The sequence below is a fragment of the Salvelinus sp. IW2-2015 genome, linkage group LG9, assembly GCF_002910315.2.
Source record: "Salvelinus sp. IW2-2015 linkage group LG9, ASM291031v2, whole genome shotgun sequence".
Classification (NCBI taxonomy): domain Eukaryota; kingdom Metazoa; phylum Chordata; class Actinopteri; order Salmoniformes; family Salmonidae; genus Salvelinus; species Salvelinus sp. IW2-2015.
In genome coordinates, this window is record NC_036849.1 from 10,771,389 (window position 1) to 10,797,130 (window position 25,742).

Genomic DNA, 25,742 nt, shown 5'->3' on the forward strand with positions numbered 1-25,742 from the left:
AAAGCTATTGACCACACACAGCACAACAGTGACACTTACATGGTGAAAGTAGGCTACTTACACACTCAACTACTCATACATCTACATTTGACCAGCCATTCCTTTATTTTTGAATTGTAGATGAGCAGCACCAGATAGAGATTTATATTTCAAAGGAAAAGGCACACATATGCATTACATTATGTTATTGGTGCATAAGGTGATAATCTGAGAATAATAGAGATTTATTTCAACATATGATAGAGCTGGGAAAGTAAAAACACATAGTGATTCAAAGTTTTCGTGGCAAATTAACCATTTAAACCTCTGCAACAGAAGTAGGCAAGTATATTAATATTGAATTCATATTCATTTCCCAATATCAGTCATTGACAAATGTACCAATAATGGAGTTTTATAGTTGGACTCCTTGGTAATACAACTGGTGAAAATAAAATATTTATTTCCAATGTTTTGCAAACTCAGAACCAACTTGTTTCCAGAAGATTTCATGATATCCTAAATCTGTAATTTCTTCTAATAATGAAATTATAGAGAGCATGCCTTAGTAGGGGATCCATATTCAATATCTATAGCCTATTCTTTGTTATTCTCAAATAAAGTGAAAAGCATATATTCAGTTGATGCATTTGTATTTTGATCAGTGTATGCAAATAATTACTAGGTTGTGTATCTCGATTCTGCATGCTGTTTGTGATAATAAAAAACCTAACACCTAACACACATGTCATATTTACAAAAAAAATGTTGCAAAAAAAACAGTCAATTGTTGACATAGGCAGAGAATAGGTTGTGGCAGCGGCTTTGGTCATATGGCAAACAGTACAGATTGTAGTTCACTTCGACAAATGTCTGTCTGTGCACTGAATTGACAGGTTCCTGATGAGCTCGAGTTGGAACACGGGCGCTCTACTTTTTGCAACGCACTGTTGTATCTATGCGGAAGAATACTTTAAAACACACGGGCCTGTCTCTTTGTTGACGCTGGAGAAATTGCGGTTATTTTTGAGACGGCGTTCCTCATTGGCTACTGTGGACCTGCAATATTCTGTTCACTGTACGAGCGCCTAAGATTGGCTACGTTGGATCTGCAATGCGTCAAGCAATGGCGCCTAATGTTACCTCAGTAGTTTTGGAAAACGGTGTAACCGGACAGTCTACATTGTAACACTGAGTATTTTTGCAATACTGTAATAATTGCTTACGACAAGACGTTTCTTTCAGTCTTTGTAGTGTCTCAAAATGTTTCCTCCTCACCTGGCAAGGGCTCGATTTGAGTTTTTCGGGAGGAGTGGTGGTGATAGGCGATTGGTCACCGCAAACATACACGGAACATGTAGTCGCGGGATTTTAAATGACGGGTTTCGATGAAGGAATAGAGAATTACAATATTAGAAAGCTTGTGCTGATTCCAAGTCTATTTTGTAAATTAGACCAGTACTGGATACAAAAATCAAGATTTACTATGGCTAAACAAACTGTTTAATAGTAATTATGATTGATTTTACAATCAATGGACTGGCAAACCATTGAATTAACGATGAGTCCCAACAATATTCCCGCTTTAATCAGTCTATGGAAGTGACTGATTGATTCATGCTCAAAGATGAATAGGCTAAACTAAATCATAAAATGTGCATTCAAGATAACATGATTTAGCCTAAAATTATAGCTACTACCCCTCCAACAAACCACAGTCGCTTCCGAGATGACGTCATATTTATCCGACTGTTTACATGCAGAGGAGAACAACACATGGCTCTATTTCCATCTTTTGCAGGATTATCAAATACAAAACCTGAGAATGCACCTAAAGGTATTACCAAAAATGTTTATTTATGTTTAGTGGATGTGTGAACCAGCCAGCCCTCTTTCTGTGACAGCCCGGGACTTCGAAAGATAGATCTAGTGAAAGTAAACGCAAGTGCAACGTTTCTGCCTTTGACAGAACGTATTAAAAGAGCTGTCAGAGTCAGCTTGATAGTTTCTCTAGTTTGTTAGCTAAATAGCTCCCACCACAATTTTACTATAGCTAGCTAAGTGTCTTTGCCATCGGTAACACAGTCTGCTCGTAACATAGCTAACGTCCCCCCAAAATGCAAAACCCTAAACCCATTGACACAGTGCGAGAACTAAATGCGATTGATTAGATATGCCTCCTCTCTCTCTCCTCGGAACTAGAATGGCTGAGCAATCAAAGTTTCTGCACCGACGATGTTCTTTCTGTCCACCAGCGAGCCACTGAGAAAGCCAATGCGACACAACCAGCAGAAACAATATGTTGTGTTATTATCATAAAATTGTTTAATCGTTATTCAATTATTTCCCTTTCTCTGTGACAGAATAGTATTTCATGCTCCATTGTACAGGAGAAAGGATAAGGCATTCTGTCCTCTTTGAGAAGCACTGGAGGTTTTATCGAGTGGCTTTGAATGTTATTGCATAGTCTTGTTGTTATTACACAATTGACCTCAAATTATCTCATTTGTGTGATGATATGATCTGAGCATTGACCGTTTTTGAGAGTTTCACCCAAAAGTCAATAGCTTGTGGTATTTGTACTTAAATGTTTACTCCTAACATTTCTGAACATACAACAGATAGGGAGGATAAGAATGACGTCCCATCCAATAAGATAAAAAGAAGAAGCACAGGAAGAAGAGCGGAGAACCTTCTACAGCAAGCAGTGGCGCATATTCAAATACTATCTACCCCAGTGATCTCCTGAAAAAGGCTGAGAGCACTCCTCACTAGTATGACCTCACTCCCTTTGTTCCCAGTGAGACCCAGTCACTCAGGTCTACATGCTCTGGTAGGGATTTCAGGACTGGGCTCAAATGTATAAAGCATCTCAGAGTAGGAGTGCTGATATAGGATGAGTTGGACAAGGGGTGAACTGTTCCTAGACCAGCACTCCTACCCTAGGATGCTTTTTAAATACTTGCCCATGACTGGTAATACTGTACTAGTTGTTGCTGGGTAGGAGTGAGATTCAGTGTCTGTGGCTCAGTGCGTTACAGGAGGTCTACTCTGGGTGTCTAGGCTGACTGCCAGTTGAAGGAGCTCTTCTTGACAGACTCTGAACTAACTACGACACACACACACAGAAAACTGAGGATGGATCAACAATATGCCTCTTTTAAACAGGAAACTTGTGTAACTCATCTTTGAAGCTACAGTTAAATTAGCATAATGTTAGGATTATGTTTTGGATCTGTTCTGTACTACCAATGTTTTACAACTAATCTGTGCTGTACTATCAATGTCTCTGACTTAAAGTACACCATTATATTTGAGCTCTGTACTCTACTCTTATTGTATTTGTATTGTATTTTTATACAATCATGAAAACGCTAACTTGCTAGATGTCCCCCAACCCTTCTTTAGAGGTGTATACTCTGCATTGATCCTAACGGTGTTGTTCTTTATGTCTATAGTGAGGAGGTGCAGTGTCAGCGGGAGGGGTCTTTTGTGTGGCTGGATGACCTCTAGACCCCCACCGATTGGCCCTTCTGCGTGGACAGAAGAGCAGACCTCTCCAACTAGGAGTACAAATTGCTCTACAGAGAAGACATCGCTAGGTAGGTAACCTCCCTTCCACTGCACCACCTTCCACTCTCCGCCTCTCCCCTTCACTCCCCCCTTATCTCTGCACCACTACAGCCATATCAGCTCTTGTGTAGCCGCTCATCAGCCATCATCTGCCCACTCTTACCCTGTCCATGCTAGTGAGCTGAACAGAGCTGAGCCAAGCTAAACTATACTGCACTGGCCTGGCATAGAAAATATCTGAGCCAGCACAGTCCGGTTCAGGTTGGCACAATAGTGTGAAAAGGGTGTCTGTTGGCCAGCAGCCGTGTTCTGCTCCCAACTCAAGGTCAGTCAGAGAGGGAGTCAGTCAGCTCCAGCTGCAGGTGCCATAGCCTTCATTACAGTACGCATCATCACGGGGAGGGGGGAGGGGGGGGGATAATAAATGCTGCACTGAGAGTTTTGGGTCTGCAGTCCTGCAGTAATCCATATCTCACAGGCGGTTTTACTACTTCAGCCCTCTGCCTGCCTGCAGCCCACAGTCAGGGTGCGGAAATCCAAGCGTTCACCTGCTGTAAATTCCTTCCTTCCTGTCAGAGCGCTTCTTAGATATAAGCTCTATGCCCTAGTGAGTTTAATAATATGATGTATGCTTGTGGAGGGGTATATAGAAAGTGCCTATGGAAAGTCTACACCCCCTTTAACTTTTTTCCCATTTTGTTGCGTTAGAAAGTGGGATTAAAATAATAGATTTAATTGTAATTTCTTGTCATTGAGCTACACAAAATACTCCATAATGTCAAAGTGAAAAGACAATTATACAAATCTTTACAAATTAATACAAATGTATTAACTCAAATATAATTGTTGCATACTGTATTATAAGTATTCACCCCTTCTGTTTAGGCAAGCCTAAATTAGTTCAGAAGTAAAATTTGGCTTAACAAATCACTTAAGTTATATGGACTCTGTGTGAAATAATAGGGGTTGACATGATTTTTGAATGACTGCCCCTTCTTCTGTCCCCTAAACATTCAACATCTGTAAGGTACCTCAGTAAAGTATTGAATTTCAAGCACAAATTCAACTGCAAAAACCAGGGAGCTTTTCCTCATAAAGCCTCATAAAGAAGGGCAGTGATTGGTAGATGGGTAACAATAACAAATCAGATATTGAATATATCTTTAAGCATGGGACCATTGGAGATTTTAATAGCTACAGAGTTCATTGGCTTTGATAGTAGAAAACTGAGGATGGATCAACAACATTGTAGTGACTCCACAATAATGACCTAAATGACAGAGTGGAAAGAAGAATACAAATATACAGTGCCTTCAGAAAATATTCCCTTGACTTATTCCATGTTTTGTTGTTACACCCTGAATTTAATTAAAATAGATGAACTAGATTTGTTTCTGAACCATCTACACTACACACAACACCCCATGTTTTTATTTTTGCAAATGTTTTAGAAAAATTAAATACAGAAATATCACATTGACATACAGTACCAGTCAAAAGTTTGGACACACCTACTCATTCCAGGGTTTTTCTTTATTTGTACTATTTTCTACATTGTAGAATAATAGTGAAGACATCAAAACTATGAAATAACACATATGGAATCATGTACTAACCAATAAAGTGTTAAACAAATCAATCTATTTTATATTTAAGATTCTTCAAAGTAGCCACCCTTTGACTTGATGACAGCTTTGCACAATCTTGGCATTCTCTCAACCAGCTTCATGAGGTAGTCACCTGGAATGTATTTCAATTAACAGGTGTGCCTGGTTAAAAGTTAATTTGTGGAATTTCTTAATGCTTTTGAGCTCAGGGCTTGGCGGTATACCGTATTTGACTATATACCGGTATTTATGCACGGACCGGTTTGGGTTTTTACTTTACCTTCTATAACGGAATTTGAATGTTGTGTTTGTTAAATGTGATACCCCGTGTGTAACGTCCATTTTTATAGTTTACTCCGCTACATCAAATCAAATTTTATTGGTCACATACACATGGTTAGCAGATGTTAATGCGAGTGTAGCGAAATGCTTGTGCTTCTAGTTCCAACAGTGCAGTAATATCTAACAAGTAATCTAACAATTCCCAACAACTACCTAATACACACAAATCTAACAAGTAATCTAACAATTCCCCAACAACTACCTAATACACACAAATCTAAAGGGGTGAATGAGAATATATATAAGTATATGGATGAGCGATGGCCGTTCGGCATAGGCAAGGTGCAGTAGATGGTATAAAATACAGTATATACATGTGATATGAGTAATGTAAGATATGTAGACATTATTAAAGTGGCATTATTTAGAGTGGCATTGTTTAAAGTGACCAATGATCCATTTTAAGTGTCCAGTGATTGAGTCTCAATGTAGGCAGCAGCCTCTCTGAGTTAGTGATGGCTGTTTAGCAGTCTGATGGCCTTGAGATAGAAGCTGTTTCTCAATCTCTCGGTCCCAGCTTTGATGCACCTGTACTGACCTCGCCTTCTGGATGATAGCGGTGTGAACAGGCAGTGGCTCGGGTGGTTGTTGTCCTTAATGATCATTATGGCCTTCCTGTGACATCGGGTGTTGTAGGTGTTCTGGATGGCAGGTAGTTTGCCCCCGGTGATGCGTTGTGCAGACCGCACCACCCTCTGGAGAGCCTTGCGGTTGAGGGCGGTGCAGTTGCCTTACCAGGCTGTGATACAGCCCGACAGGATGCTCTCGATTGTGCATCTGTAAAAGTTTGTCAGGGGTTTGGGTGGCAAGCCAAATTTCTTTAGCCTCCTGAGGTTGTCTGTGTGGGTGGACCATTTCAGTTTGTCTGTGATGTGTACGCCCAGGAACTTAAAACTTTCCACCTTTTCCACTGCTGTCCCTTCGATGTGGATAGAGGGGTGCTCCCTCTGCTGTTTCCTGAAGTCCACGATCATCTCCTTTGTTTTGTTGACGTTGAGTGAGAGGTTGTTTTCCTGACACCACACTCCGAGTGCCCTCACCTCCTCCCTGTAGGCTGTCTCGTTGTTGTTGGTGATCAAGCCCACTACTGTTGTGTTGTCTGCAAACTTGATGATTGAGTTGGAGGCGTGCATGGCCACACAGTCGTGGGTGAACAGGGAGTGCAGGAGAGGGCTGAGCACACACCCTTGTGGGGCCCCAGTGTTGAGGGTCAGCGAACTTGAGTCATCCCTCTCTCTCTCTCTCTCTCTCTCTCTCCATGCCGCTTTCCACACAGATCTAGTCCCACCCCCTGTCACTCAAGGAGCGCATTTGTTGTTGCTTGACCACAAGACACTTTCGTTGCTGTTTTCACTTTGCATCTTAATATAAATCCACAAGCGTTCTATAATTACAATATTAGTTTGTTTCTTACATCTGCAAACAACTAGTTTGTATTTTCTTAGCAAGTTAAGCTAAATTGTGTTAGCCACTAATGCTAATCATTAGTTAGCTGGCTAGCTAATAAAGTACTGAGTCAGAGCAAATGTAGCTAGCCAATACAGCCTGATACCAGTACTGGTGGAGGCTTAAATCAGCATGTTGTTTGTGCAAGAGTATCTTCTAAATCAGGGATGCAGGATTTAAAAAAGACATACAAAATTGTGGAAAAACAACTTCTAGACCTTTTTTTATTTACAAAAAAAAATGTATTTATGAATTGGCTCGGGGGCCTGATCAAACGGTCTCGTAGGCCGTATACGGCCCAGAGGCCGGACGGCCCCCACTCCTGTTCTAAATGAAAGAGGAATAGGTGAAGCATGAATATGTTGGCTATATGAATAAAGATTTAATGTAGCCAAAGATTGTAGGGTCCCCGAGGAAACACTGAAAATCACTTTGGTTCCTATCCTGTCACAATAACTTGTCCGTGGCATTTTCATTCGTGGTCATGTTAAACAACACTGTATTCAAAGTGCCCACTATTATTTATATTCTAACTATTGAATTATAATAAACATTTTATTTCCATGATTCCAAAAGTTCACCCAAGTGTTTTGATCTAAATCGCAATTGCAACATTTGGTTAAAAATAAGGCCTAGTATTTTTTCCCATATCGTGGCAGTGTGGAAATGATCTCAAATGAGTGCAGGAAATGCAGAAATAGATGGAAATGCAGGAAATTATTTTAGGTTGAAGTTCAATTGAACAGTATTAAACAATCAGAATGGAGAATATATGTGATGCCACCCTAGGGTCACGCACTACTCATAAAGCAAATTTAGAACTTTTATTAATCAAAAACATAAAATACAGTCAAATACCGTCATACTGTCAGAAATGTGAAAAATACCATGATATGATATTTTGGCCATATCGCCCAGCCCTTGTTTGAGCTAATCAGTTGTGTTGTGACAAGGTAGGGTTGGTAAACAGAAGTTAGCCCTATTTGGTAAAAGACCTAGTCCATATTATGTCAGGAACAGCTCAAATAAGCAAAGTGAAGCGACATTACTTTAAGAGATGAAGGTCAGTCAACGCGGAACATTTCAAGAACTTTGAAAGTTTCTTCAAGTGCGGTCGCAAAAACCATCAAGCGCTATGATGAAGCTGGCTCTCATGAGGACCGCCACAGGAAAGGAAGACCCAGAGTTACCTCTGCTGCAGAGGACAAGTTTATTAGAGTTACCAGCCTCAGAAATTGCAGCCCAAAGAAATGCTTCACAGAGTTCAAGCAACAGACACATCTCAACATCAACTGTTCAGAGGAGACTGTGGGAATCAGGCCTTCATGGTCAAATTGCTGCAAAGAAACCACTACTAAATGACACCAATAAGAACAAGAGACTAGCTTGGGGCAAGAAACACGTGCAATAGACATTAAACCACTGGAAATCTGTCCTTTGGTCTGATGAGTCCAAATTAGAGATTTTTGGTTCCAACCGCTGTGTCTTTGTGAGACGCAGAGTAGGTGAACGGATGATCTCCACATGTGTGGTTCCCACCGTGAAGCATGGAGGAGGAGGTGTGATGGTGTGGGGGTGCTTTGCTGGTGACACTGTCTGTGATTTATTTAGAATTGAAGGCACACTTAACCAGTATGGCTACCACAGCATTCTGCAACGATACGCCATCCCATCTGGTTTGCGCTTAGTAGGACTATCATTTTGTTTTTCAACAGGACAATGACCCAACACACCTCCAAGCTGTGTAAGGGCTATTTGACCAAGAAGGAGAGTGACGGAGTGCTGCATCAGATGATCTGACCTCCACAATCACCCAACCTCAACCCAATTGAGATGGTTTGGGATGAGTTCGACCACAGAGTGAAGGAAAAGCAGCCAACAAGTTCTCAGCATATGTGGATACCCCCAAGACTGTTGGAAAAGCCTTCCAGGTGAAGCTGGTTGAGAGAATGTCAAGAGTGTGCAAAGCTGTCATCAAGGCAAGGGGTGGTTACTTTGAAGAATCTAAAATCTATTGGTACGGTGGACAAACAAAACCCCACAAATTCTGACAAACTCCAAGCATTGATTATGAAAGAATTGGCTGCCATCAGTTAGGATGTGGCCCAGAAGTTAATTGACAGCATGCCAGGGCGGATTGCAGAGGTCTTGAAAAAGAAGGGTCAACACTGCAAATATTGACTCTTTGCATCAACTTCATATAATTGTCAATAAAAGCCTTTGACACTTATGAAATCCTTGTAATTATACAGTATTTTATACCATAGTAACATCTGACAAAAATATCTAAAGACACTGAGGCAGCAGACTTTGTGAAAATTAATATTTGTGTCATTCTCAAATCTTTTGGCCACGACTTTACACACAATACCGCATAATGACAAAGCGAAAAAAGGTTTTTAGAAATTGTTACAAATGTATTAAAAATAAAAAACTGAAATGCCTTATTTGCATAAGTATTCAGCCCCTTTGCTATGAGACTCGAAATTGACCTCCGGTGCATCCTGTTTCCATTGATCATCCTTGAGATGTTTCTACAACTTGATTGGAGTCCACCTGTGGTAAATTGAATTTATTGGACATGATTTGGAAAGGCACACACCTGTCTATGTAAGGTCCCACAGTTGACTGTGTATGTCAGAGCAAAAACCAAGCCATGAGGTTGAAGGAATTGTCTGTAGAGCTCCAAGACAGGATTGTGTCGAGGCACAGATCTGGGGAAGGGTACCAAAAACATTTATGTAGCATTGAAGGTCCCCAAGAACACGGTGGCTTCCATTCTTAAATGTAAAACATTTGGAACCACCAAGAATCTTCCTAGAGCTGGTCAGGAAGGTGATCAAGAACCCGATGGTCACTCTGACAGAGCTCCAAAGTTCCTCTGTGGTGTTGGGAGAACGTTCCAGAAGGACAACTATCTCTGCAGCACTCTACCAATAAGGCCTTTATGGTGGAGTGGCCAGACGGAAGCCACTCCTCAGTAAAAGGCACATGACAGCCCGCTTGGTTTGCCAAAAGGCACCTAAAGGACTCTCAGATCGTGAGAAACAAGATTCTTTGGTCTGATGAAACCAAGATTGAAATCTTTGGCCTGAATGCCAAGCGTCACATCTGGAGGAAACCTGGCACCATCCCTGCGGTGAAACATGGTGGTGGCAGAATCATGGTGTGGGGATGTTTTTCATCGGCAGAACTTGGGAGACTAGTCAGGATTGAGGGACAGATGAACAGAGCAAAGTACAGAGATCCTTGATTAAAACTTGAGTGGCCCAGCCAGAGCCTGGACTTGAACCCTATCGAACATTTCTGAACAGACGTGAAAATAGCTGTGCATCGATGCTCCCTATCCAACCTGACAGAGCTTGAGAGGATCTGCAGAGAAGAATGTGAGAAACTCCCCAAATACAGGTGTGCCAAGCTTGTAGCATCATACCCAAGAAGACTCGAGGCTGTAATCGCTGCCAAAGGTGCTTCAACAAAGTACTGAGTAAAGGGTCTGAATACTTATGTAAATGTGATGTCCACTTTTTTTTACTAACTGCTAAAAGGCAACAAATAGAGCTCCTGGCACATGTCCAGTTGATGTCGGGTTTAATGTGTTGTCGACGTGGCATCTGTATCTTTAGAGACCTGCAATCAATACCTGTTAATACACTCACTCACTCACTCACTCACTCACTCACTCACTCACTCACTCACTCACTCACTCACTCACTCACTCACTCACTCACTCACTCACTCACAGCAAGCTAAGAGAAATGTGATCAATATAGTCAATGATTGGACTGGTGCTTGGTGTATTGCTGTAGGGGGGACTTTGGTTTTACCTTTTGGATGAGGTCAGGTGATGCTGCACCCCTTTCACAACTCTCTCAAAACAACAATTTCTCAAGACATTCCACTACTGTGTTTTCTTTACAGGGATTCTACATGTTACTGTAATGATTATAATGTCTTTCAAGGTACAAGAGGAAAGGCCGTTCTTCTCTGGGTTTGGACCCGCGATCTCAGGCCGTGAGCTGTTCTGAGTCCGGCCCAGAGAAGAAGAGAGGGGACAGAGACCTGACCGCTACTTCTCCCTCACCGTCCACCAGCTGCTGAGGTCAAATCCACGCTGCCTAGATCACCACCAGAGGTCACTACCACCCTACCCTTCATCCCTGTGCCCCCTGTGCCCCCTGTGCCCCCTCCCTGTGCCCCCTTGGAAGGTGAGGCTGAGGGGGGTGGTTCTGCCCCAGGCCAGGCTCCCTGGGTCAACCCGCTGGGGGTGTATGACTCCTCCACCTCCCTGTGGCTTCAGGGGAAGGCAGGGCAAGGCAGAGGAACAACCCTCTACTCCCAGAGACAATGCTGCCGCCCTGCTGGCTGAACAGGTGGAGGACTTTAACAGGAGGCTGAGGGAAACTCCCACAGACACACACCTGGCTGCAGTTTGTCCACTTCCAGGTACAGTATTCAACGTTAAAACCCCACAATTACACACCACACCAATCAGTGTCATTACATCACATTAGATTTCACTAGGATTTCAAAAGAGTTTTTGCTGGCCTTTTCACCAGGACAGGAAATGTGTCTTGATACAAAAAAAAACACATGATTATGTACTAGCTACTATCATAACTTTTAAATTATAATAACTTCCCGATCTGTATTACAGGACGAAGTGGCGAGTGCCCCCGGGGTGTTTGGTGACTTCTCTGAGAACGAGACAGAGCGCCAGAAGAGGTCAGTGAAGTCAGTGAGGCCATGCATTTTGGATCGAGCGGTGGACAGCAACCCCAGCTGTGTGGAGCTGAAGCTGGAGCTACTGCGTCTGTGCAGGGAGCTGTGGGAGCCAGCTGCTCTGTTGAAGGAGTGGAAGAAACTGGTGTTCCTGCACCCCAACAACGCACCCCCACTGTGGAGGAAGTACCTGCTGTTTGTGCAAAGCCACTCAGCACCTTCTATGTGTCAAAGGTCAATACGGTGTACGGGAAGTGTCTGAGAACGCTGGCGGTAGTGCAGGACGGGAGCATATTGTCTCACCGGGCGCTGCCGGGCACTGATGAACACATGCTGGGTAATTGTCCAAGCCACATGCAATATACACTACATTTACATTTACATTTAAGTCATTTAGCAGACGCTCTTATCCAGAGCACTACATATTATTATGTTTTAAATTCAATTTAGCATGAATAACTTCTAACTTATTTAAGGTAGACTCAGCGATATGGCGTCGATGCAGAAAGTAAACGGCATAGTGGGGCAATTTCCGCAGCAACTAAGAGCGTTGACGCGTGACGCTCAATTTCTCCGCTGTTTTGGTGCTCTAGCTACCACACTGTGAACAGCGCGTAGCGAACCCGTGCACGTACAGATACTGTGTGAGAGCGAAGTCTTGCATCTTATTCATCTCAATGTCTGCGTTGCTGCTCGTGGCAACATCATTTCTCACTCACTGCCTGCTCTGTGGACATAATACTGTACATTCAAGCCTGTTCTGATTTTTTGTTCTCATCCTTCGTTCGCACAGGGCCGTCCTGTAGAGGGGCTGACACAGAGAGCGAGAATTATGGTTCAAGTTTCTCCTCGTCAGTATGTTATGTGCTGGTGCTGTATTGAACTGTTTGTGGTTCATTCTGCATGTTTGGACTGTTACCGTGAGAGTGGAAGAGAAGAGTTGATGAGTCGTAATTTTGGTGGAAGAGAAAGGTGCCGTTGTCTAATATCATGTTGTAGGGATGGTTTCGATGGTCTAGACATGGAGGGAGTGATTGAGAGCTATGTCATTCTTCTACTGGGGTCAGCTAATAGATAACCTGTGTGTGTGTGTGTGTGTGTGTGTGTGTGTGTGTGTGTGTGTGTGTGTGTGTGTGTGTGTGTGTGTGTGTGTTGTGTTGTTTTGTGTTTATGTATCTTTCAACTCCTTTCAGAAGCCTTTGGTATGGATTTGAGGAGCTTGTAATCGCTCGTGATAGACTAACTTGTGATAGCTGGCTAGCTGGGCTCCCGAGTGGGTCAGCGGTCTAAGGCACTGCATCTCCGTGCTTGAGGAGTCACTACAGACACCCTGGTTCGAATCCAGGCTGTATCACAACCGGCCGTGATTGGGAGTCCCATAGGGCGGCGCACAATTGGCCCATGCGTTGTCCGGGTTTGGCCAGTGTAGGCCGTGATTGTAAATAAGAATTTGTTCTTAACTGACTTGCCTAGTTAAATAAAGGTAAGAAAATAAATAACAAAGCATTATTGTGGTTATGTCTATCATGATGTCATTGCCAGATGTCTATGGGTGTAGCAGAGCCATAGTACCAGGGCCTCATCAGCAGGCGAACGTTGTGGAATGGTGCAGATAGATGTCATAAATAGAACTGACATGATTCCTTCTACATGACAGTTATATCTGCAACTTTCTGTAACATCTTTCACCTTCCTGAAAAGACCCCTAAACAGGTTTGTGCTGTGTCATGTTTCTGACCACTGACAGGAGAAAAGGACCCGAAAGGAGAGGGAGGGAGGGAGGGAGGGAGGGAGAAGGAGAGACGAGAGACGAGAGAGGGAGTGGGAGAGGCAGAAAGAGGGAGGATAATGGATATCCAGTGTCTATGCTGCTGATCCATGATATGAATACTGCAGCGATGGCTTAGCCTCCTGGCCCTCTGGCAGCTGCCCCTCAATTTGTCTAATGAAACTATTATCTAGTTAGACTGGCTGGCCATCGGTCAGTCTGGGTAGGGCTGCCACTGGGCTGATCCTGGAACTATCCTGTCAGGGCTTTAGCCTGTTGAACAATGATAAGGATGGGACGCACTCCAGGCACAATTCAAGCCTTTTTCCCCCCTGTCTAAATAATAAGATTTAAACAAACAGAAGCCAGTCCTCGGCATTCATTAGCCTCCTGGAACAATTTGTCTGTCTACCACAGCTTACTGTTATTACAACAATGACTGGTTGTCTAAGGGTGGAATAACATGATATAGATTTGATGTTATCCAGTGATGCCTCGCTTATTCAAATCACCTGGAATTTTGTTTAACATACTGTAACTATTTGGGTTCATAGATCACCTGCTGCAACTCAGAAAACACGCTAGCTGTTTCAGGTTCAACACATGTACGTAATCACTTGTAGAATCTTTGGTATTCTCAACTCGACTTGATAGGTACAGAAAGCTCTTTTATTTGAGTGATTCTCTTTGTTATAATATGATGGTCACAGACTCCCTCTTGTGGTTGGATAGTACATATTTGAGCGTTTCTGCAGCTGCACCGTTGACAGATCAAACAGTGTGGGAGATCTAAGCATGGAATAAGCAGCATGTGCTAAAACTGGACCATAGCCTCTGCTTACATAAGAATGCTGGTCATATATCTACACCGGGCTCCTTGCATTCCGCTGAGGGAGACTGTCAGTATCTTTGACTGTTTGTTTCCTTTTAGAAAATGCTGACGGCAGGTAGCCTGGTACCAGATCTGTTTGTGCTGTCTTGCCAACTCCTATGGTCATTGTCATGCCAATGATTATAGGTGTTGGGCAAGACAGTACAAACATATTTGGGACCAGGCTACAAGGCAGGGCAATGAAAACCCCAACTTGTAGGGAACATCTGCAGGAGACGGCAGCATTAATTATAACTTGATAAGGATTTAATGAATAATGAAGACCGCTTTTGAGAAGCTGCCATTTCATGTGACCTCAGGGATGTGTACCTTTAATTGGCCTACTGAATTTTTCATCCAGGAAAGATTAGCTATCTGTTATTACTTTTCAAACTTTTTTTCCTGCCATCTCTCACTTTATTTCCCTCATCCTACTCAGTTTTTTCTTCACTCAAAGTCTGAGGATATATTCATCTTTAATAGCTCGTACTAAACTAACGGACCTGTGCTGGTTCTAATAAGTGGGATTGAAGTGGGTGCTTTGTGTCACGGCAAGAGTCAATAGGCCTCCTGTGGGGCAGGGGGCGGGAATACAAAAAAAGTAAGACAAGACGGACAACACAGACGAAATACACTTGGCAACAGCACAGATGCCTCAGCAGACAGAAAGTGTAAACAGCACTTCACGACAAGAGACATCACACTACATGAAGGGAGACCTATGACAACAAAAATATACATGGCACAAACAACATTAAGGCCAGACAACAGCACGAGGGAAAAAGACTGTCACACCACAGTACAAGCAACATAGCCCTACTGAGCAGACAAATAGACAGACCGCACCAACAAATAATGGCAGCGCAAGCGGACAGACAGAAAACAGACACCACAATCAACAGTATAGGTTATTGGCTCGCATAACAGCTACAGCTGTCAGTGAGAATGTCCACCATTGAGTCCTTGAAAGCTGAGACGGTGACAAAACTTTCCAGCTTTATCCTTTTTTGCAGATCGTTCCAGTCGCTATCTGCAGCGAACTGAAAAGAGGAACGACCCAGGGATGTGTTTGCTTTGGGGACTTTTAACAGAATGTGGCAGATCGGTTACTGTATATAGAGGAGGATGGTTGCAATAGCCCTCTCGGGTAGGGGGGAGTGAGGCCCAAGAGGGCTTTGTAAATGAGTATCAACCAGTGGATTATGCGTCTAGTATAAAGAGATGGCCAGTTTACAGAGGAGTACAATAAGGACGTCATTCTCAGATTGGTAGGTAAGGGTGCACTTGATCGGCTAGATGTTCTGTACCATTCTGCCATCCGATTTGCAATGGCAGAAAGGTACAGAACATCTAGCCGCTCAAGTGTACTCTTACCTGCCGATCTGAGAATAACATCTCCATAATCTAACATTTGATTCAGGGTTAGTTTGGCAGAGGAACGATTACAATACAGAAAACCAAGCCTAGATTAGATGGCCTGATTAATGATGTGGTATTGAATGTTCTCTCTGTCTCTGTCTTTATCTCTGCAGCCATCTTCCTCCAGCAGTGTCATTTCCTCAGGCATGCAGGCCACTCAGAAAAGGCTGTGCGCCTGTTCCAGTGCCTGCTGGACTTCACCTTCTTCAAGCCAGACACTGTCAAGGACCTATCCGCCAGACAACAGGTAGACACACACACAGTCATTCCCCATGTACCTCTGCAAAGAACACGCATGCATCCGGCTGGTTGCTCGCCCCAGAATAGACTCATGATGAATTGGGGGTCTGTGTTACCGTATTGGCTGTTTATCCAGAGCCAGTGCACCAGTGGGATGTGTTTACCTTAGACTAGGGCTGTGTGTTTTCCGTCACAGGCATTAAAGCAGTGCTGGGGACCCATCCAGAGAGTGCCCTTCAGGCTATGGTCTGGGCCTTGTCACTTTACTTTAATCTCTACATGGAAACTTTGCTAAGGGGGCATTTAAAATGCACGATCAGCTTTTAATAGAGGCTTTTTACCAGCAGTGGTGCATTCTAATTCCTATCCAACTGAGCCCTGGCTTTCTCATCCAAATCCCTTTCTGCTGAGGGAAAGGTAGAAGAAGGAATATTACCTTTATCAAGTATTGGGAGAGAGAGAGGTCTCCCTTTCCTCTGTGAGTTTATACTGACAACTAGCTGGCCAAATAGAGAGGTACAATAGAAAACATTTTGAGAGGTTTCATATTCATGGGATATTCAAGCATGGAATACGAATTAGTGTTTAATAACTTAGCTACTATACGTGCTGAATTATGAACAATGTTGCTTGCGATCCTCCGAAGGATGTGTCTGGGGGCTAAGCTTCTGCTCACTGTGTCTGGCCAGCAACCTTCACCTGTCAGCAGAAAAAGCTTTCACAGGCTCATCATTTGTACAAATATAGAAGGTAACCCACTTCATTACTTTAATACATTTGAAAACCCAATTGTGTAACAACATAATTTATGTAAACTGACATTATTTGTTGACACATACAGTTGAAGTTCGAATTTTAAATACACCTCAGCCATATACATTTAAACTCAGTTTTTCACAATTCCTGACATTTAATCCTAGTAAAAACTCCCTGTCTTAGGTCAGTTAGGATCACCACTTTATTTTAAGAATGTGAAATGTCAGAATAATAGTAGAGAGAATGATTTATTTCAGCTTTTATTTCTTTCATCACATTCCAGTGGGTCAGAAGTTTACATACACTCAATTAGTATTTGGTAGCATTGCCTTTAAATTGTTTAACTTGGGTCAAACGTTTTGGGTAGCCTTCCACAAGCTTCCCACAATAAGTTGGGTGAATTTGGCCTATTCCTCCTGACAGAGCTGGTGTAACTGAGTCAGGTTTGTAGGCCTCCTTCCTCACACACGCTTTTTCAGTTCTGCCCACACATTTTCTATAGGATTGAGGTCAGGGCTTTGTGATGGCCACTCCAATACCTTAACTTTGTTGTCCTTAAGCCATTTTGCCACAACTTTGAAGTATGCTTGGGGTCATTGTCCATTTGGAAGACCCATTTGCGACCAAGCTTTAACTTCCTGACTGATGTCTTGAGATTTTGCTTCAATATATCCACATAATTTTCACTACTCATGACGCCATCTATTTTGTGAAGTGCACCAGTCCCTCCTGCAGCAAAGCACAAACACAACATGATGCTGCCACCCGTGCTTCACGGTTGGGATGGTGTTCTTTGGCTTGCAAGCCTCCCCTTTTTCCTACAAACATAAAGATGGTCATTATGGTCAAACAGTTCTATTTTTGTTTCATCAGACGAGAGGACATTCTCTAAAAAGTAGATTTTGTCCCATGTGCAGTTGCAAACCGAAGTCTGGCTTTTATGGCGGTTTTGGAGCAGCTGAGCGGCTTTCAGGTTATGTCGATATAGGACTCGTTTTACTGTGGATATAGATATTTTGTACCTGTTTCTCCAGCATCTTCACAAGGTCCTTTGCTGTTGTTCTGGGATTGATTTGCACTTTTCGCACCAAAGTACGTTATCTCTAGGAAACAGAACGCATCTCCTTCCTGAGCGGTATGACGGCTGCGTGGTCCCATGGTGTTTATACTTGCGTACTATTGTTTGTACAGATGAATGTTTGGAAATTGCTCCAAGGATGAACCAGACTGTTGGAGGTCTACAATAGTTTTTCTGAGGTCATGGCTGATTTCTTTTGATTTTCCATGATGTCAAGCAAAGAGGCACTGAGTTTGAAGGTAGGCCTTGAAATACATCCACAGGTAACACCTCCAATTGACTCAAATGATGTCAATTAGCCTACCAGAAGCTTCTAAGCATGACATAATTTTCTGGAATTTTCAAGCTGTTTAAAGCACAGTCAACTTAGTGTATGTAAACTGACCACTGGAATTGTGATACAGTGAATTATAAGTTAAATATCTGTCTGAAAACAATTGTTGGAAAAATGACTTTGTGTCATGCACAAAGTAGATGTCCTAACCGATTGCCAAAACTAAAATTTGTTCACAAGAATTTGTGGAGTGGTGGAAAAGCGAGTTTTTAATGACTCTACCTAATGATGTTAAACCCAACTTAACTGTACCTACGTTCAAAAGTTTGGGGTCACATAGAAATGTCCTTGTTTTGAAAAGAAAACACATTTTTGTCCATTAACATAACATCAAATTGATCAGAAATACAGTGTAGACATTGTTAATGTTTGTAAATGACTATTGTACTGGAAACGCAGATAAAAAAAAAAGAGGAAATCTACATAGGTGTCAGAGGCATTATCAGCAACATCACTCTGTGTCCAATGGCACATTGTGTTAGCTAATCCAAGTTTATAATTTTAAAAGGCTAATTGTCATTAGAAAACCTTTTGGCAATTATGTTAGCACAGCTAAAAACTGTTGTCCTGACTGAAGAAGCACATAAAACTGGCTTCTTTAGACTAGTTGAGTACAACGCTGTGTACTAGTCCCTTACAGAACAGCGCAAACTGGCTCTAACCAGAATAGAAAGAGGAGTGGGAGCGCCCCCGCAGCACAACTGAGCAAGAGGACAAGTACATTAGAGTGTCTAGTTTGAGAAACAGACGCCTCACAAGTCCTCAACTGGCAGCTTCATTAAATAGTACCCGCAAAACACCAGTCTCAACGTCAATAGTGAAGAGGCGACTCCGGGATGCTGGCCTTCTAGGCAGAGTTCCTCTGCCCAGTGTCTGTGTTCTTTTTCCCATCTTAACCTTTTCTTTTTATTGGCCAGTCTGAGATTTGCCTTTTTTTTTTCAACTCTTCCTAGAATTCCAGCATCCCGGAGTCGCCTCCTCACTGTTGACGTTGGGACTGGTGAACAGCTGTGGGCAAGGTTCTGACAAGCTTCTGGGTTTTGTTGGTGGTGGCAAGGACACACCCAAGAAACACCCACATCAAACCACACCCCCAAATCAACTCACGTTTGGCTTCTGTCATGGCCGCCAGCATTTCTTGAGGAGCGAGCCAAAAAACTATGCCAAATCAGCGGGTGCAGTTCCCCTTTAATGAGGAAGAGAGAGACTCCCTGTGGCTTTACTCTGTAATCATCTGATTATTAGAAAATGATCTGAGCAATTTCTCCAGAAATTAGAGCAGTATAAACAGTACCACCTTAAATTCTACACTAATGAGTTTCTGCTGTTCTCCATGGGGGTCTGGTTTGCTAATCACTGCAGCACTCTGTTGATGGCAGCCAGAGACGTGCACTGGCAGCATTATGTTGATGGCAGAGAGACACATGCTGTCCTGCCATGGTCCTGTTACTGTCCTGCAGGCTATCCTGTAGTGCAGCCTAATGTTCTTCCTGTCAGGAGAACTGCTGACCTCAGCGCAGACAGAGACAACTGCCCTCAACCCATGAAATTATTACATTGTTGAAATAACCGACATTCCCACTCCTCCACCCACTCTGTGATTGTGCTTAGTGTTAATTACTGTGTTATTTATGAATTGATTGATATAAATATATTTTTTGTATTGCATTAAACCATACCATTGACCTTTGCCCTTTGTGGTCCCCTAGGTGGAGTTCTTTGAGCCCTTCTGGGACAGTGGGGAGCCCTGTGTCGGGGAGAGGGGGGTCAAGGTGTGGAGAGCCTAGATGATGCAGCAGGAGAGTGGAGGCTGGCTCCAACCCAGTGAACAAGGTCAGTCACATTATAGCTAGCCTATACTAAAACCTGTGGTAACACGTTACATGAAGTCGGCTCACAAAACGACTTCTAACTTCCTTCATATTGGACACAGAGGCATACAAATGGTATCCACAAGTGTCCCTTTAACCTTCCTGTGTTGTATCACTAATTGCACTAGTAACATCATTGTATAAGGACATTTTGGCGATATAAGTCGTAGTGTTGTAATGTTAAAGGAATACATTAGGATTTTGGCAATGAGGCCCTTTATCAACTTCCCCAGAGTCGGATGAACTCGTGGATACCATTTTTATGTCTGCATGGGATTTGAAGGAAGTTGCTAACTAGCCTTAGTGCATCTGCTAACTAGCGTTAGCACAATGCCTGGAAGTCTATGGGTATCTGCTAATGCTAGTTAGCCTTGGCTCACAAAACAACTTCTAACTTCCTTAATACTGGACACAGAGACATACAAATGGTATCCCTTTAACCTTTAGAACCTCTGTGTGACAGATGATGAAGATGATAAAGATCAGGAGGAATCAGAGGTGAAGGATAAGACCTGGCCCAAGTGGAGGATCTGGTTGGACGTGGCGACGTCAAATAAGGCCATCTATTGGCTGCCTTGGAGGGCAGACAAAACCAAAGGCCAATTTGTGGAGGACTGTGAGGACCCGGACTGACAGGTATTGGCTGTAATCACTGGTGATAGTGGTGCCAAACCTGGGATATATCTACCATTAAGAATGGGTCCTAGCGTTGCTATTTACAGTGCATTCGGAAAGTATTCAGACCCCTTGACTTTTTCCACATTTTGTTACGTTACAGCCTTATTCTAAAATGTATTAAATTGTTTTTTCCCCTCATTAATCTACACACAATACCCCATAATGACAAAGCAAAAACAGGTTTTTAGAAATGTATAAAAATAAATACAACTGAAATATCATATTTACATAAGTATTCAGACCCTTTACTCGCTACTTTGTTGAAGCACCTTTGGCAGCAATTACATCCTCGATTTGGGGAGTTCCTCCCATTCTTTTCTGCAGATCCTCTCAAGCTCTGTCAGGTTGGATGGGGATGGGGATCGGGTTCAAGTCCGGGCTCTGGCTCGGACATTCAGAGACCAGAAGCCACTACTGTGTTGTCTTGGCTGTGTGCTTAGGGTCGTTGTCCTGTTGGAAGGTGAACCTTCAACCCCCGTCTGAAGTCCTGAGCAGGTTTTAATCAAGGATCTCTGTACTTTTCTCCGTTCATCTTTCCCTCGATCTTGACTAGTCTCCCAGTCCCTGCCGCTGAAATACATCCCCACAGCATGATGCTGCCACCACCATGCTTCACCGTAGCGATGGTGCCAGGTTTCCTCCAGACGTGACGCTTGGCATTCAGGCCAAAGAGTTTAATCTTGGTTTCATCAGACCAGAGAATCTTGTTTGTCATGGTCTGAGAGTCCTTTAGGTGCCTCTTGGCAAACTCCAAGCAGGCTGTCATGTGCCTTTTACTGAGGAGTGGCTTCCGTCTGGCCACTCTACCATAAAGGCCTGATTGGTGGAGTGCTGCTGAGATGGTTGTCCTTCTGGAACGTTCTGCCATCTCCACAGAGGAACTCTGGAGCTCTGTCAGAGTGACCATTTGGTTCTTGATTACCTCCCTGACCAAGGCCCTTCTCTCCCGATTGCTCAGTTTGACCGGGAGGCCAGCTCTAGGAAGAGTCTTGGTGGTTTCAAACGTCTTTCATTTAAGAATGATGCAGGCCACTGTGTTCTTGGGGACCTTCAATGCTGTGAAATGTTTTTCTTCGACCTCATGGCTTGGATTTTGCTCTGTCAACTGTGGGACTTTATATAGACAGGTGTGTGCCTTTCCAAATCATGTCCAATAAATTTAATTTACCACAGGTGGACTCCAATCAAGTTGTAGAAGGATGATCAATGGAAACAGGATGTCACATGACTTCGATGCAGGGCACCTGGAGGGGGGCGTGGCTGTGTAAGCAGGGGGAGGAGTTTCTGTTCTCTGCTCAGGAGAGAGCCGTCTTCTCACTGCACTGGATCCAGAATGAGAAGCTCAAGGTAACACCAGGTTACCCTAGCTACAAGCTTTAGAGTCAGGCAAGCATATGCTCAGCCAAGGGCAGCTCCTTTGGTTTGAAAGGCTTTTTCTAATCGTGAAGGAATTAAAAGTAATTGTAAATGTACATGTCTTCAGTCCTTTTTAATGCCGAACCATGTGTCCTTCCCCCTCTCATTCTCCACTGAGATTCTCCCACTAATGCTCATGTCTCTCTGTGTCCCTTCTCCTTCGCACTATATGTAACATGAAGGTGCTGAGGTACGTGCCTGGAAGAAACAAGAAGCGTGTGAAAGCCCAGGGGAAGAGGAGCAAGCGCCTGGCCAAGCGCTGGCTGAGCCTGTGGAGGGAGTTCGCCCACCTGGAGTGGCTGCTAGGGAATCTGGACGAGGCCCACAAGGTGTTCGACACGGGTCTGGGCGTGGCAGGGGGGCTGGAGGTGAAGGAGGCCTGGTGAGGGGGTACGGGCGGAGCAGTGGCAGGGAAGACTGTCACTAGGTTAAGTAGGCTCTAGTGTTGTCTAATCTTGAGTATTGTCCAGTCGTGTTGTCCAGTGCTGCAAGGAAAGACCTAGTTAAGCTGCAGCTGGCCCAGAACAAAGCACCACGTTTTGCTCTTAATTGTAATCAGAGGGCTGATATAAATACTATGCATGCCAGTCTCTCTTGGCTAAGAGTTGAGGAGAGACTGACTGCATCACATTAATCTGTTGAAAATCCCAAATTGTTTGCATAGTCAAGTTACACACAGCTCTGACACACACACTTATCCCACCAGACATGCCACCAGGGGTGTTTTCACAGTCCCCAAATCCAGAACAAGTTCAAGAAAGCGTACACTATTATATAGAGCCCTTGATGCATGGAACTTCCTTCCATCTCATATTGCTCAAAGAAACAGCAAACCTGGTTTCTAAAAACAAATAAAGCAACACCTCACAGCACAACTCCTCTCCCCTATTTGACCTAGATAGTTGGTCTGTATGCATTGATATGTAAGCTATGTGTGCCTTTATGTAGTTCTGTCCTTGAGCTGTTCTTGTCTGTTGATGTTCTGTATTATGTCATTCTGTATTATGTTTCATGTTTCGTGTGGACCCCAGGAAGAGTAGCTGCTGCTTTTGCAACAGCTAATGGGGATCCTAATAAAATACCAAATACCACTACTGCCGTGTCTTCACCAGCAGTCTATATCCTCACCAAGTTAGCAGAGGGTAGTTCGTATGCCCCCTTCACTGGACAGGTGGCTCCAGTGGCCGTTCTGAAGCCCAGGAAGGCATATGAGCAGGCGGTGGTGAGCTCCCTGCCGGGCAGGTCAAAGGGCTAGTGGGGTATTATGCCCTGTTCCATTACCTGATGCTGCAGATGTCAGCCTGGCCAGGGAGAGGCTGGAGCAACATCCCAGTATGTCAGCCCAGGGGTCAGCTAGCAGCGAGCGACACACAGACACAGAGCTCTGCTGCCTCAGAGTGTGAGGCCCTGGCTGTCCAGCAGGCGGCACTGCTGTGCTACCACAGCAGCACCAGCGTGTAGCCAGTCAGCCATCTCAGACTGGCGCTGACCTCGGCGCTAGCCTGCTCTGCCTCGAGTGCCCCCCTGTGGCAGCTCTATGTGCAGATGGAGAACCGCTACCACAGCGGCGGCAGGGCACGCCGCTTATTCCACAGCGTGGCCAAGGCTAGTGCCAGTGTCGTGCCGCGCCTGTTCGCCATCAGTGCAGAGCAGCAGAGGAAGCAGCTGGTGGACTCTACAGACGTGGGAACACTGAGGATGGAAGACTTTAATCAGTATCAATTTAATCAAATAATGTTGATAACAGAACACACACACACAAATAGATAGTACTAGTCTGCAGTAGCTCACATTTAGATTGAAGTTCATTTGGTTAGCTAACTGGATGTTTTTTCGCGAGTTGTTATTGCTTTCTTGGCAGGTCTGGTTGCTATGGCGACACCTTATCCACCCTTCCAGAGAACGGCCTAAGCAACCGTATTCGCTCACTGTTTGAGAACGCCATAGCAACAGAGCACGGGGTCCCACGGTCCGTTGCTGTGGAGGATGTACATGAATTTCCTGGTAAGACACCTCTTTAAAACATACCCCTAAATCATTATCCAGTTATCAGAACCTCTGTTTGTTCCAATAGCCGAATGATGAAGGAGCATTGGAAGTATGGCTGAAGCTGACGTCTGGTGTTTTGTTGTGTACTATAGGTGTCAGAAGGGAAAGTGGAGAAGGGAAGAGGGCTCTCTAGGATGGGCCAAGGTGAGCACAGTGACAGATGAAATGATGAAACAGTGATAATTAGTAGCTCTTTGGTGTGTTCTAGTCAGAATATATGAACCTGTTTCTGACGTGTGTGTTTGTGTGTGTCTATCCACAGGGTTTATACATGGACACGGTGCAGCTCTTTCCTGAGCACGTGCAGGAGTTCCTGGACCTGATGACAGCAGGAGCTCAGACAGAGTTCCCGTGGAGGAGGTGGACATACTGCTGGAGGACTGAGGCTCAAACTCTTCCCACAGTGCAACAGGGCCCTGGCTTCCTCAGACACTACTGTGGACAGACACTCAGACGTCGTGCACTGACCAATAGAACAGTGTCCTCAGAAAAAATAGCATTTTACTTTTCAAACAGTGAATAAATGATTTTACACATATACTGTATTATGTGTTAATTCAAAAATGTCCATATTTTGATGGATTTAATATCTATTTTTATGTCAAGGACTTGAGTTTAAAATGATAAAAAAATAGATTACTCCGATAATTTAAAATGAATGTTTTGTTTCCCAACACTGGTCTGCCAACCTTTATTTAAAAATAAGCTCTAAGCCTTTCACACATTGTGAATCCTGAGGGATGCTTGTGTGCATTTCCTGCGGGATAACGGCATCACAGCTTAATGGTGTGGAACGGCGCACACCGGAGTGTACACTTTAGAGTCAGGAGGGAAGGAGAGAGGAAACACAGACATGAGGGTAGAGAAGCTTTATATAGTCTCATTACTGCTTATCCTTCAGAGTAGTAGAGCATCCACTGGCTGTCTCAGGTGAGTCTGACACTTCAGATGACCTTTAACCTATTATAATGTGCTTCTGTGAGTTTACTGGATTGGCCTCTGCCTTTACATGCTACTAACTATATGCTACATTTCTACTTGATACCAACTACTCAGGCTGTGCTATGGTGATGTAGAATTTCATTAGTGAAATATATGGTAACATGGATATCATGTAGTCTTCATAGCTTTCTCATAGCTGTATTTACGTTTTTTCCAGAAATCAGATCAACAGAACTTTTACCTTTTCTATATTTGAAAATAACTTCCATTCATGATGTTCTTTATTCTGATCACAGATAAAGAATGTAATGATGATGCATTTCCTGTCCGGGAAGACTGTGAAGTTGACACAGTGTGTGGAGAAGCTGTATGTCATCACAACCAGTATGTCACCTGCCATGTCAACCGCTGTGGCACCTGTGAACCTGTGTTCCGAGGCTATGACAACATCACTGTCAACTGCACCCAGTGTAAGACCATCTTCTGTGGCTTACATCTCTTATCTGCAGTGGGATTTGCCTTGTATATCAGTATGATTTTAGACATTTAGGCTTGGACATAAATTAAGTGGTTCAATTGCTTCCTTTATATAAATCCACACACATTACTCTGTAGGCTATGTCTATCTGATATCTGAGTAAGTTTGTAATG

General features: G+C 43.6%; 1 pseudogene; it reads left to right on the plus strand.

Moving 5' to 3' along the window:
• Window positions 1-1,708: 1,708 nt before the first annotated feature.
• Window positions 1,709-24,687, plus strand: LOC111968991 (nuclear exosome regulator NRDE2-like; annotated as a pseudogene).
• Window positions 24,688-25,742: the final 1,055 nt, after the last annotated feature.